Source organism: Juglans microcarpa x Juglans regia, chromosome 6D (assembly GCF_004785595.1).
Source record: "Juglans microcarpa x Juglans regia isolate MS1-56 chromosome 6D, Jm3101_v1.0, whole genome shotgun sequence".
NCBI lineage: Eukaryota > Viridiplantae > Streptophyta > Magnoliopsida > Fagales > Juglandaceae > Juglans > Juglans microcarpa x Juglans regia.
In genome coordinates, this window is record NC_054604.1 from 15,480,369 (window position 1) to 15,492,181 (window position 11,813).

Below are 11,813 nucleotides of genomic sequence, written 5' to 3' on the forward strand. Positions count from 1 at the left end.
CTACGGATTGCGACGAGTGTTTTTTTAGTGTTGATTTTCTTCTATTCTTCTCAAAAAAATTATGGTGAATTCATTGATGTTGGATTTAATTTTAAGCATGAACTAAATTTTCTTTATTCTAGGAAAATGATGTAATCTAGTTTCAAACTATGCTTGCTTTTCTATACTAATTTGAAGTAATTCTCTATTATATTTGTCTGATTTATTGATATGAACTCTACCAACAATTGTGATGAAACCCGATAACAATGATGGCTTGGAATCCCAAGATCGTATAGACAAGATTTGTTGAGCCTTGACCAGTCAGCCAACTAGATGAAAACCAAGACTACGAAGGATTGAAACGCCACACCAAGAAATCCTAAGAATCTCTCTAGAATCAAGGTGATAAGTTTGGAGCTTGAACGCCACAAGATTAACTTGATAAATTCAAAGAGTTGTTTGAAGAACCAAGAGGAACACAAGACCTCACAAAGAGAATAAGCTTCTGAAATCCAAATCTGATATTAAAACTCGAAATATCCCTCTATATACTTGGAACAACCCCCAAGAATAGGAAAAGTCATAACTACAGCTTTAAAAGCAACACAGATATTAACATAAACAAGCCCCCACGTTTTTTTAGGCCTATTGGACTTCAAGAGGCAGCCCAAAATAACTAAATGACTAGATTCAATGTATTTAACATACCCAGCCAAGACCTTGTTCATTCTCCTATTTAATATCCTTGAAACTCAACAAATTCACGTCCTTTAATGGTCAGACCATGCATAACATTTCTACATGCTAATTAGCCTCTTCAATTGCTTTGATGACATAGACTAAGCCTTGATTATTATTTGAGCCCATCTTGGTCTTTGTAGAATCAACCCAATTTTCTTGGATTAGCCCATTTAGTGTTTCCTTGAAACGTTTGGCTCTAAGTCTTGTAATTGGGCCACTAGGAAGTGACAAAGGGTCTTGTGCAAGTTCAGCTCCATTCTCACTTGTATGATCAGCATGTCCGGCTCCTTGGTTTGCATCCTTGAAACCCCATGGTTTTTGTACACCCCCAATACCTAGTGAACCTTAGACTGATATTTCTATGGATTTTGTTTTAGGTTTACCTAGTATTAAAATCATTGGTCTTCATGCATTCATGTCCATTAATTTGCATACTCTTGTGTAAAATGATGATCAAGAATAAATCCAACTGACTATCAAAAGAGGCTTTTGGATGACTTTGGAGAATTTGCTAATAAGCAGAGAGAATCAATTTCAATTAGTTAGATGAGAAAAGTATAGTGAGGGATTATGTGAAATCGATTTCCTAGAAGTTCTTTTTCCCATTGATTCAATCATTAAACAAAAGCTTTCATTTCCTTTCAAAGTGAGATACCAATTCCTGAGGACGTCACTCTTCTTATCACTTTACTCTAAAATTACGATATTGTGCACTTACAGTTTTGCACCGATCAAGTTTTTGGCACCATTGATAGGGATTGATTTCTTATTATTTTTGTCAATATCGGTACTAAGATATCTTGGTTTTAATTTAGAATTTTATTGTTATTATTTTATTATTATTAGTATTGTTGTTGTTGTTGTTTTACAAGTGTGTTTTTTTAAGTTGGATGCGCCTTGCTAGATATCTTGATATCACTTTTTTTTATCTAGAGATTGAAAGAACTCTTAGATCACAAAGAAAAAAGAAAGCACTAGCTATGGCCGATGGATAACAAGATGCCCAACCACACTCCTTGAAAGATTATGTACGACCAGTTGTGAATGATAACTACTCGGGTATAAGAGCCAAACCATACATACCAACAATTTTGACCTCAAACCAGCATTAATCAGCATGGTGCAACAAGCCCAATTCAAGGGATCGCCACTTGATGATCCCAATATTCATTTGGCGATTTTTTGGAGATTTGCGATACTGTAAAGATTAGTCGTGTTACTGAAGACACCATTATACTGAGATTGTTTCCCTTTTCGTTGAGGCACAAAGCAAGAGGTTGGCTACAATCTCTACAGCCAGGAAGTATCACTAGCTGGTAGAACATGGCTGAAAAGTTTCTTGCTAAATTATTTCTACTTGCAAAAACAGCCCAACTCAGGAGTGAGATTGGTCAATTCAAGCAAAATGATTTCGAATCACTCTATGAAGCATGGGAAAGGTATAAAGATTTGATTCGACATTGCCCTGAATATGGATTGCCGAACTAGTTGCAGGTTCAGATGTTCTACAATGGATTGAAATGACAAACTTGGATCATAGTTGATGCTGCTGCTAGTGGAACTTTGATGTCACAGATAGCTGAAGGTGCTAACTCTCTTTTGGAAGAAATGGCCTCAAACAACTATCAATGGCCAACTGAAAGAACTATGGCTAAGAAAGTTGTGGGGATTCATGAATTGGAGTCGTTAGCAACCCTTTCAGCTCAAGTTGCTTCTCTATCCCATTGAATTATAGCTGCATGTATGACAGTTCCTAGTAATGAAATGAGTCAAGAACAAGTTCAATACATCAACATTCGGAACTACAACTATCATGGTAGAGAATGTGCTACAACCTCCTCCAGGACTTGATAGTCAACAAAGCGAGAAGAAGATGTCACTTGAGGATGCCATGGTTTCTTTTGTTGATGAGACAAATGCAAGGTTTAAAAAGAATGATTCACGGTTGGACAACATTGAGACTCATTGTAACAACATAGGAGCCTCTATAAAGAATCTTGAAGTGCAAATTGGGCAACTAGCCACAACCATCAATGCCCAACAAAGAGGAACTTTTCCTAGCAACACTGAAATGAATCCAAAGGAATAATGCAACGCTACCACACTTAGGAGTGGAAGATAAATTGGGAGGTCACCATCAAAGGAAACCATGTCCACCCCTACAGGTACAGATAATGTCCAAAGTAAGAATAAAGTGGAAGAAGAGGAGATTGTTGATGATACATTAAGAGAAACTGACAAACCTCCAACAATTTCATTTCCTGACAATCCTCCTATTCTCCCTACTCCACTTCCTACGTTTTCAAAAACAAAAATTAGATAAGCATATTTCTAAGATTTTGGATATTTTAAAGAAACTTCACATAAATATTTCTTTTGCAGATGCTTTAGAACAAATGCCAAATTATGCCAAATTCTTGAAGGACATCATTTCCAAGAAGAGAAGTTTTGAGGAGTTCGAAACAGTAAAGCTTTCTGAAGAATGTAGTGCTATTCTTTAAAAGAAATTGCCTCAAAAATTAAAAGATTTGGGGAGTTTGACTTTGCCTTGCACTATTGGGAATTTATTTTTTGATAAAGTTTTATGTGATCTTGGTGCTAGCATTAATCTTATGCCACTTTCTGTTTGCAAGCTATTAGGACTTGGAGAGATGAAACAAACAACCATTTCTTTACAACTAGTATATCGATCCATCAAGTATCCACATGGAATCATAGAAGACGTATTAGTAAAGGTGGATAAATTTATTTTTCCTGTTGATTTTGTGGTATTAGATATGGAGGAAGACGAAGAAGTCTCACTGATTCTTGGCCGACCATTCATGGCTGCGGGAAGGGCTTTAATTAAGGTTCAAAAGGGTGAATTAATATTGAGAGTGAACGAGGAAGATGTTATGTTCAACATCTACCAAGCTATTTGATTAACAGAAGAGCCAAGCACTTGCTTTCAGGTAGATGTTATTAAGTAATATGTAGAAGAAGCCTTTCAAGAAGATGCACTAGCCGATCACCTACAATGTGGCACCCCCAGTCCCTACTTGAGATTGGATGGTGGCTGAAACGCTGGGACATGTAACACAAGGCCACACACCCCTCATACATGATAGATAGTATGCAATGCACCTAAGTACACTGACAGTATGCAATAAAATAGCAGCGGAAAAATAATAAAAGTCGGATAATCTAAACAATGTGATAAGCAATTACAAAGCACATGGTACTGTTACTAGCAAAATGCCCCAAACATTGTCAATTTCTGTCAGCATGCATCTTAAAAGATATAGTATCCCAAAAGCATAGAGTGTATTTTTAAACTCCCAAATCATGGGACCTTTTCAAAATATTGTCTTACAAAAAGTATGTTTCATTGTCTTTTCTTTTACTCTAATTCCCACGGTCCCTTTTTCCTTCATCTTGTCCAAACCGTTCAACCCTATTTGGCTTTATCCTGGTCCAGAATCCTTTTTAATGTGGATAGTTCTGCCGAACTATCATGACTCTACAGGGTCTCTTCTACTATTCGAGGAGTTGGCCTCTTGCGCTTCCCCATAATCGCCTATTCCTGTAAGAATTTCTATCATTCTGGTTGGGGAATAGTAGTGAAAACTACCACAACGAGATTTTGAGAAATCTCAATAGGTAAACAGGTAGCATACAATAGTTAACATAAGCATACAAGTGGTATATCATGAAATGCATGCATGGACATGTACTTGACACTTGCCTTGACCGAAACTTTACTTATGCACTTGACCATTTTCAAAAGACTTGTAACAGAGGCATTGAAATGTTTAGAAAACATCTTTAACTTTCCTTTTTACGTTGATCTTAATCAGAACTTGCCTTATTAGAGAATATCATAAGATTTTTATCGAATGATCCTTATCCAAGATTCTCATCAAGTGATCCATAACATATGAGCTCTGTGATGACCAAGACTTTCTAGACTTTTGTGTAAAATTATTTTTATTTTAAAAGCCCAAGAGAGTATCGGCCCTTATAGGAAATTAGGGTCTTAAAGCCCAATGCAACTAGGGCTCATGCCTAACTTGAGGTTTATGCATGGTACTTGACATCCAATGAAGTCATGTATAGGACTTGATGAATTTAGATGGAAATAAGGGAAGAGAGGTGAGAAGGAGCTAGTTTTGGCTTACACTCCTATCATAGGTAAAACTAGCACCTTTTTGCCATGTGTCACGCATGCATGTAGATCTTTGCTTGTGGAAGGAAGCCTTTGACACATGTCACTATGGGGAAGGAACCTAGAAGGAAATGATTAGGAATATGGGGAAATGAAAGAAGGAAAGGCCAAGAAGCCATGGACAGCAACAATGGGGGAGCAAAAAGGTTGCTTTTTGCCAAGTGTCTTCCATGCATGAAGGTAGGTAAAAAGGTTTTCTTGGGAAGAAGCAAGATCAAGCTTGGAGGGGAGGCTACACGCCCACGGCTTCTAGAAGGATGTTTTGTGTAAGGAATCCCTTGAAGTGGATGGCTAGGGCAAGGGTCTTTGTGCCAAAAAGGTCCAATCACTTGTTTGTCCAAAAGTATGGTGAAAAGCAAATCTTCTAGGGAAGTGTAGGGTTTCGGCTGCCCATGCAATGCACACACACTCCACATGCCACTTGGCACACATGCACCATTGTAAGAGATGGAGGAAAATTTGAGTTTAGTAAAAGACCCTTTAGCCATAAGATACATTGAATCAAGACAAGAAAAGAGAGGGCAGAAGAGGAAGTGAGGTTCGGTTGGGGAGAGGAGGACGCCACATGCTAGGAGACATTTTAGGGTTTCCAACTTGAGCTAATGATGAGCTAGAGGAAGAAGGTAGTAGGGCTACACGCACTTGGCAATCATACATGAGCTTGCTTTATGCAAGAAAGCCCTTGAGCGTCTATAAAAGGGGAAGAGCTGAAAACCCTAAGATCCTTTTGGCCATCTTTGTGTTTTGCTCTTGTAAGTTTCGGTCACCCCCTTTTCTTCTAAGTGTCCATCACTTTCTCACCATCCAAACCCATTAAGAGTAAGCAAAGTGAAGGGAGAAGAAGACCTAGAATGTAATACCAGGGTCCAGCCAAGTCTATTAAATATTTTTTGAGCTTATGTATGAATTTTTTTTTAGGCCCAATGATTGAAATATATTGTTGGATGAGAGGTTTATGTTTGAACATGAGGCCACCACAATACTCAGTGCATGCTAATTGCCATGCACGTCCCTACGTGTTTGGAAACAAGCAAGTTCCCACTGCCTGGCTTTTTTTTTTTTTTTTTTTTTTTTTTTTTTTTTTTTATTTCCCTTTTAAACTGCAGCAGTCCATGTTCACCACTCCATGCACACCTCTATCCCTCACATTTACGGCAAACTGTCACAATTCTTATACAGCACGTATGCGTTAGACGTTGGTGTTCTTTCCTATAGTGTTGCCACCACTAGATTTTATCGGTGAAACAATTTCTTCATGTTGTTAACCAGCTAGCACCCTAGGCCAAGCAAAACAAATTGCACCGAACGCCATCCTTTGCACCGTAGCATCACCAACCTCATGCATGTTCATCTTTTCTTCGCTAGCGTGACCTCTGTAAGCCAACCACCATAGCCCTCTGTCCAACAACTCCGAGCAACTGGACGAGATTTCTCTCAAACGGCATAAGCCACTGACGCAACCACCCCTCCCCCATCTCTCGGTCCCTGTTGGAATACCACAGATCGACGCCCTCTCAAGCCACCGTGACCCTCCGAGTGCCACCCATGTTGCCGAGCTGCTATAACTGCTCCTCCATGTCGCAACCGAAAGGCTCCCCTTAACGCCTCTGTAAGTTATTGCCACCCATCCGTCTCTCTCTCTCTCTCGGTATTAACTTCTTCCTCATGCCGTGATTACTCTCTCTCCATTCTCTCATCTTTCTCTCAGTGCATTGCCGTTGGGACAGCCACCTTCCACTCACCCAGCCCGTCACGCCTTGCCCCTCCACGCATATCTCGGTTTTAGTTGTAAGTCAATGTCGCTGCACTTCAATTCATTTGTTTTTCATGTTTGTTGACTTAAAGAGTTATATCTTTATATGGGTAATTCTGTAAACTAATAGCAATGGAGTTATTACCGTTATGCCCTTTGATCATGTTTTCAAATGATAAGTACTACAGAAGCTATTGCATAGTTTGTCTACTAAATGAATAAAATTACATTATTACCTTTGAGTTACAAGTTGCATTCTTGTGTTTTAAAGTTTTAATATGTATTTGTAAATACTAAATTTTCCATGTTTACATAAATTATTTTGGTAAGTTAATTTTATTTGGAGTAAAGTTTTCTTTCAAAAGTAAGTGATAATGTTGTAATTTTATTATGTTCTAGTTTATTAGATAAGTTAGAGTTTAATACTTCAGTCAGAGATTTAGTTGGATTTTGGGAAGTGTTAATATCTTGGGATTTCGTGAATTTAGGTTTGAGGAATTAAAATGAGTTATTTTAGCATCTTAGGCTTAAATATCGAAATACGTGGATTGGGAATTTATGGAAGTTACGTGACTATTTTATAGGTGACGGTTAGTATTCATTCAGCATTGTTGTGGAAAAATTATGAAAAGCTAAGAAGTTCAGGTAAGTGGGGTTCCTATGCTACATTTTGCATAAAATAAACGATCTGAGGTTGATTTTGGAAAATATGCATGTTTTGTTATGAAAAGAAATTTTGGAAACAACCTCAGTTATTTGTTCTACATTATTCATGAAATTCTATATAAGAAGAAAGTATTTTCGATCATGATTGATATAGACATGAGCTATTTTGGCATTTTGTTTCTAAGCTGTGCAAAAAAGAGCGAATATGAAATTTTGTGTGTAAATTATATTTTTATGATATGATGTGATTTCTGAAACCTTTGGCATGACATTCTGTTTCTGTTCTGACCTTACCACGGGTGTAAAACTGTGGCCTCTGTTTGGGTTGGTACCAACTTTTCTGTTTCTAGTGCACCCACTTTGGAAACAAAGTAGTTTTATGCGTAGTCTTTCCTATGCGCACACTCGGGGCTCCGAGAATAATAAGGGGAAGATTCACATTCTGTTTCTACTCGGTTGGCCGCCGGAATTTGCACAACCCTACCACGGGGGTTAAACATGAAATTATGTTCTAATATGATGTTTCAGTTATGCTGTGCCAAAGGGATTTTGATTATGGATATTTATGAACTTTCGCTCTGATATTTTTGATAACATGTTCTGATTCTACATTCTGAAAATAAAAATATTTTGTTCTGCATTCTGAACTCTGTAAATGCTCATGTTTGCATACTAGTATATGTTCTCTGCTTACTGAGTTGTTGATAACTCACCCCGTATCTCCATAATATTTTTCAGATAATTTTGATACATCAGCTGAAAGTCAGGAATATGGAGTGCTAGTAAGTTTTGGTTGATCATAGAAGATTGAGTGCCTGAGGGTACAAGGATTTTTTTGGAGAGTCTGTTTGGTAGTGTTGATATTTTATGTTGCTTTAGTATTTTCAGTCATGGATATTTCTAAGTATTGATGAAAATGTTAATGTATATTATCGAGGTACTTTTGTTGTGTACTTATATAGGAACATGGATAATTGTGTTGAACAATAGGTTATTATGTTATGGAGATTCTGGTTTATTTTAGAAGTGTTATTGGAGACAATTTTAGTTGAGATGAGTTAACTCTCCGGACCCACGGGGACAGGGCGTTACATAGAAGGTATGAAACCAACTTCTATTTTGTTACCCACACACACAAGCACGACATCAAGGAAGAGAGGTCTCGGTTTTGAGTCAAGTTCATCTAGAACTTATGCTCTCTCTCACACACACTTGAGCTAGAAGAAGAAAGTTCATGTTTGAGGAAAGTGAGTCACGGCACTAGTGAGTAATAGCTAGGGTTTACATTGAAGGCAAGTTTCGGATTCAAAGAGGGAAGGGTTCAAAAAACTTGGTTTTCTTGGAAAGAAAAAGGTGTAAGAAATACTACGCATGAACACTTGGTTAGGGTTTTTCTTGAGCAAGAATTCTAACGAGTATTGTATATGATTTTTCCGCTTGCTATTATTAAAAATACATTTTGGATTTTTGTAAGTATACCTCTAACTTGCACTTGGGTATTTTATGCATGTGGTTTGTGAACTTGTTGATTCGGTTTTTGTATGATTGCTTGGAACTTGATGTTCTTCCATGTGTTATGAACTTCTTTGTTATGATTATTTTAAAGCATGATGGAAATGGTTTAAGGGAGGTGTGTATGATATGAAAAAGGGAGTAAGAATGTCATGTTAGGGCTCGGTTTCTACCATGTTTGTCTATGCATGAATGGTTGTTACTCAAATGTTTTAGCATAAGACTAAACTCAAGAATATATTGTCCATAACCACAAGGAAAGATTTCGACCACTTATGAGAAATTCTTTATTAATTTATGTTTGATACATTAGAAGATTCCAAGTTCATGAAAATTGATTTAAATGCATGTTTACTAAGATAAGAGGTTTTAAATAACCCCTTGAATGAAGCATGATCATTGGAGTCTTAAGATTGAGGTGTTATGAATGATGTTTGGTTAGGTTAGGGTTCTATGTGTTTCAGCCCTTACATAATGATGATTGAAATGTATGCCTTTGATTGGTTCGTATGCCTTGAATTATTATAAGGGAACATGTTCACATGTTCTAATATTTTCAAGTTGTGACAGGGGGTATGCATTGCATATATGGATGCTTTATTTTATGATGAACATTTCGGCATTCATGGTTATGATGAAGCATTGTGGTATTTCATGTGTCTCATGAAAGTTCTAAAGTCCATCGTCATGTCACATGCATTGGGATTGTGAAAACTCTTTTTGAAAGGAAAAAAAGTCTTTAAAAAGTAAAGTTTTTATCATGACCCCAAATGTTGAGACGGGGGAATGTCCTAGTTGAACTCCTCTGTCCTCTCAGGAGTGTTTAAAATGGAGGGATATCCCTGGATTGACGAAGTACTATCGGCGGTCTCGAATGGTACCTAAAAGAAAAGAATATCGGAGCGGGGTTTCACCTAAAGCTAGTGGATGCACCTACAGTGAATGTGAAATGCGACCTGCCGTATGTGAAAGTCAAGATGTAGTCACCTTGGTTAAAGTTGTCAATAGTTGATGTGGTAATTAGCAGGGAACACACGGTGCATAGGAGAGCCGTGAGGTATCCAATGTTATGTTATGATATGATATGTTATAAGTCAAGAAACGTTACGAGCTCATAAGTATGAAATGAAGAAAACAAGTTTTCAAAAGTCAAGGTCAAGAAAGTCATGTTTTTAAACAAAGTCTTTGAAAGGTCAAGATGCATATGTACAAGTCCATGTCCATGCATTCATTGTTAAGTTTGCTACATATGCTTACAGTATATGTTGCACGTTATTTGTGTACTTCCTGAGATTTCATTTCTTGAAATCTCACTGTTGTATTCACCCACTATCAGTCCTCATTCGGAATGATCGAAGTTTTGACAGGTTTAGCCAATGCAAATGACAAAATGCAAGAGGACAATGCTTCCTCCGGAGAGGATCATGCTAAAGATGGTTATAGGCTCGTCTGAGCTTTCCATTTTGGATCATCTTGAATCAATTGATAGAGCAATCATTGAGATAATTGAAGATATAGAAAAGTTTAGAAGGTCCCTGATATGAACCCACGGGAATGAAATCCCTTGAACCCACAATCAATTTGAAAACCTAGATTATATTAAAATCTACACCCGTTGAAGAACCCGTCTCAAGAACCCAGATTACAAGGAGGAATGCTACAAAGGTTGTGATTTACCTTTGATAAGTTCAAAAGTTCAATCAAGAACAAGAGGAAACAAAACTCAACTCACAATGAATAAATTCATCAAATTTCATAAACTGAATAAAATGAGGCTACAAAGAGTATTTAAAGGAAAACCTAATCAAACCCTAGCCAAAATAAATCCCCATCTTCCAAAAATGCCCCTGAGTGAATAGTATCGCGGCTACAGTATGGCACTACAGTAACTCGGCTACAGTACTTTTGAAATCACTACAGTACTTATTGAAACTCTAGTTCAACAAAATAATAAATTTTCCAACATGCCCTTGCATAGGCCCTCCTTAAGTCCTTCCCATAATAAACCCAATTATTCTAAACTAATAAAATAAGTCCTTTAAATGAATTAAACAAGTTGAAAGCCTTCAAGTGTTCAAAGCCTTTAAGTCATATTGTTGCCCTCTTCCATGGCTGATCAAATGAATCAAAACTGAATCTTCATCCTTTAAGCCCATCTTGAATGTTGGGCTCTTGCTAAACACGTCTCAAGTGGATTGTATCAATTCTTGCATTGCCTCCTCCTTGATCTTCTTGGCCCTTGAACTTGTAATTAGCCCATCTGGAACTTGCAAAATATCATTAAGACTAGGCCCACCTTGGTTCCCATCATTCCCCCACTCCTCAAAAGGATTTGACCTCGAATCTCCACCTGGATCAAAGGGAAAAATGTTACTAACATTGAAAATAGCATAAACATGATACTCACCTGGAAGATCCACTTGATATGCATTATCATTAATTTGTTCAAAAATTTGGAAAAGTCCATCCAAGCTACTCCTGTCATCAACTAGTAAAGACATTAAATCTAAAGGAGTAAATGGATTAAGTCTAAAAATAACTTCAAAAGGTGAATATGAAGTAGTAGTATGCGTGGTCATATTATATGCAAACTCTAATAGGGGCAAATGATACTCCCACAAACGTCCATGTAACAATTCAATTAATGACAAATGATACTCCCACAAACGTTCATGAAACACGTTAATGAATGACAAATGATACTTCAACAAATGTTCATGCAACACGTCAATGAATGGCAAATGATACTCCCACAAACGTTCATGCAACACATTGAAAGTCTTCCTTACACCAAAGTTACCCAACAAACCACCATGTCTATCACACACAAGCACTTACGCATAAAACTAGTAGGCACACAAAGTCTATTCTCTCTAAACAAGTACCAATCGAGTTTACAGAACTTACCAAACGATGCTTTCTCACATGTTCCATACATACTAGCAAAGTCATCAT

The 11,813-nt window shown here is 37.3% G+C and overlaps 1 non-coding gene across 1 annotated transcript; it reads right to left on the minus strand.

Annotated features, from left to right (window-relative positions):
- Positions 1 to 2,094: 2,094 nt before the first annotated feature.
- LOC121236235 lies at positions 2,095 to 2,201 on the minus strand. The gene has a single exon (XR_005934676.1). It is a non-coding gene; the product is annotated as a small nucleolar RNA R71 (small nucleolar RNA).
- Positions 2,202 to 11,813: the final 9,612 nt, after the last annotated feature.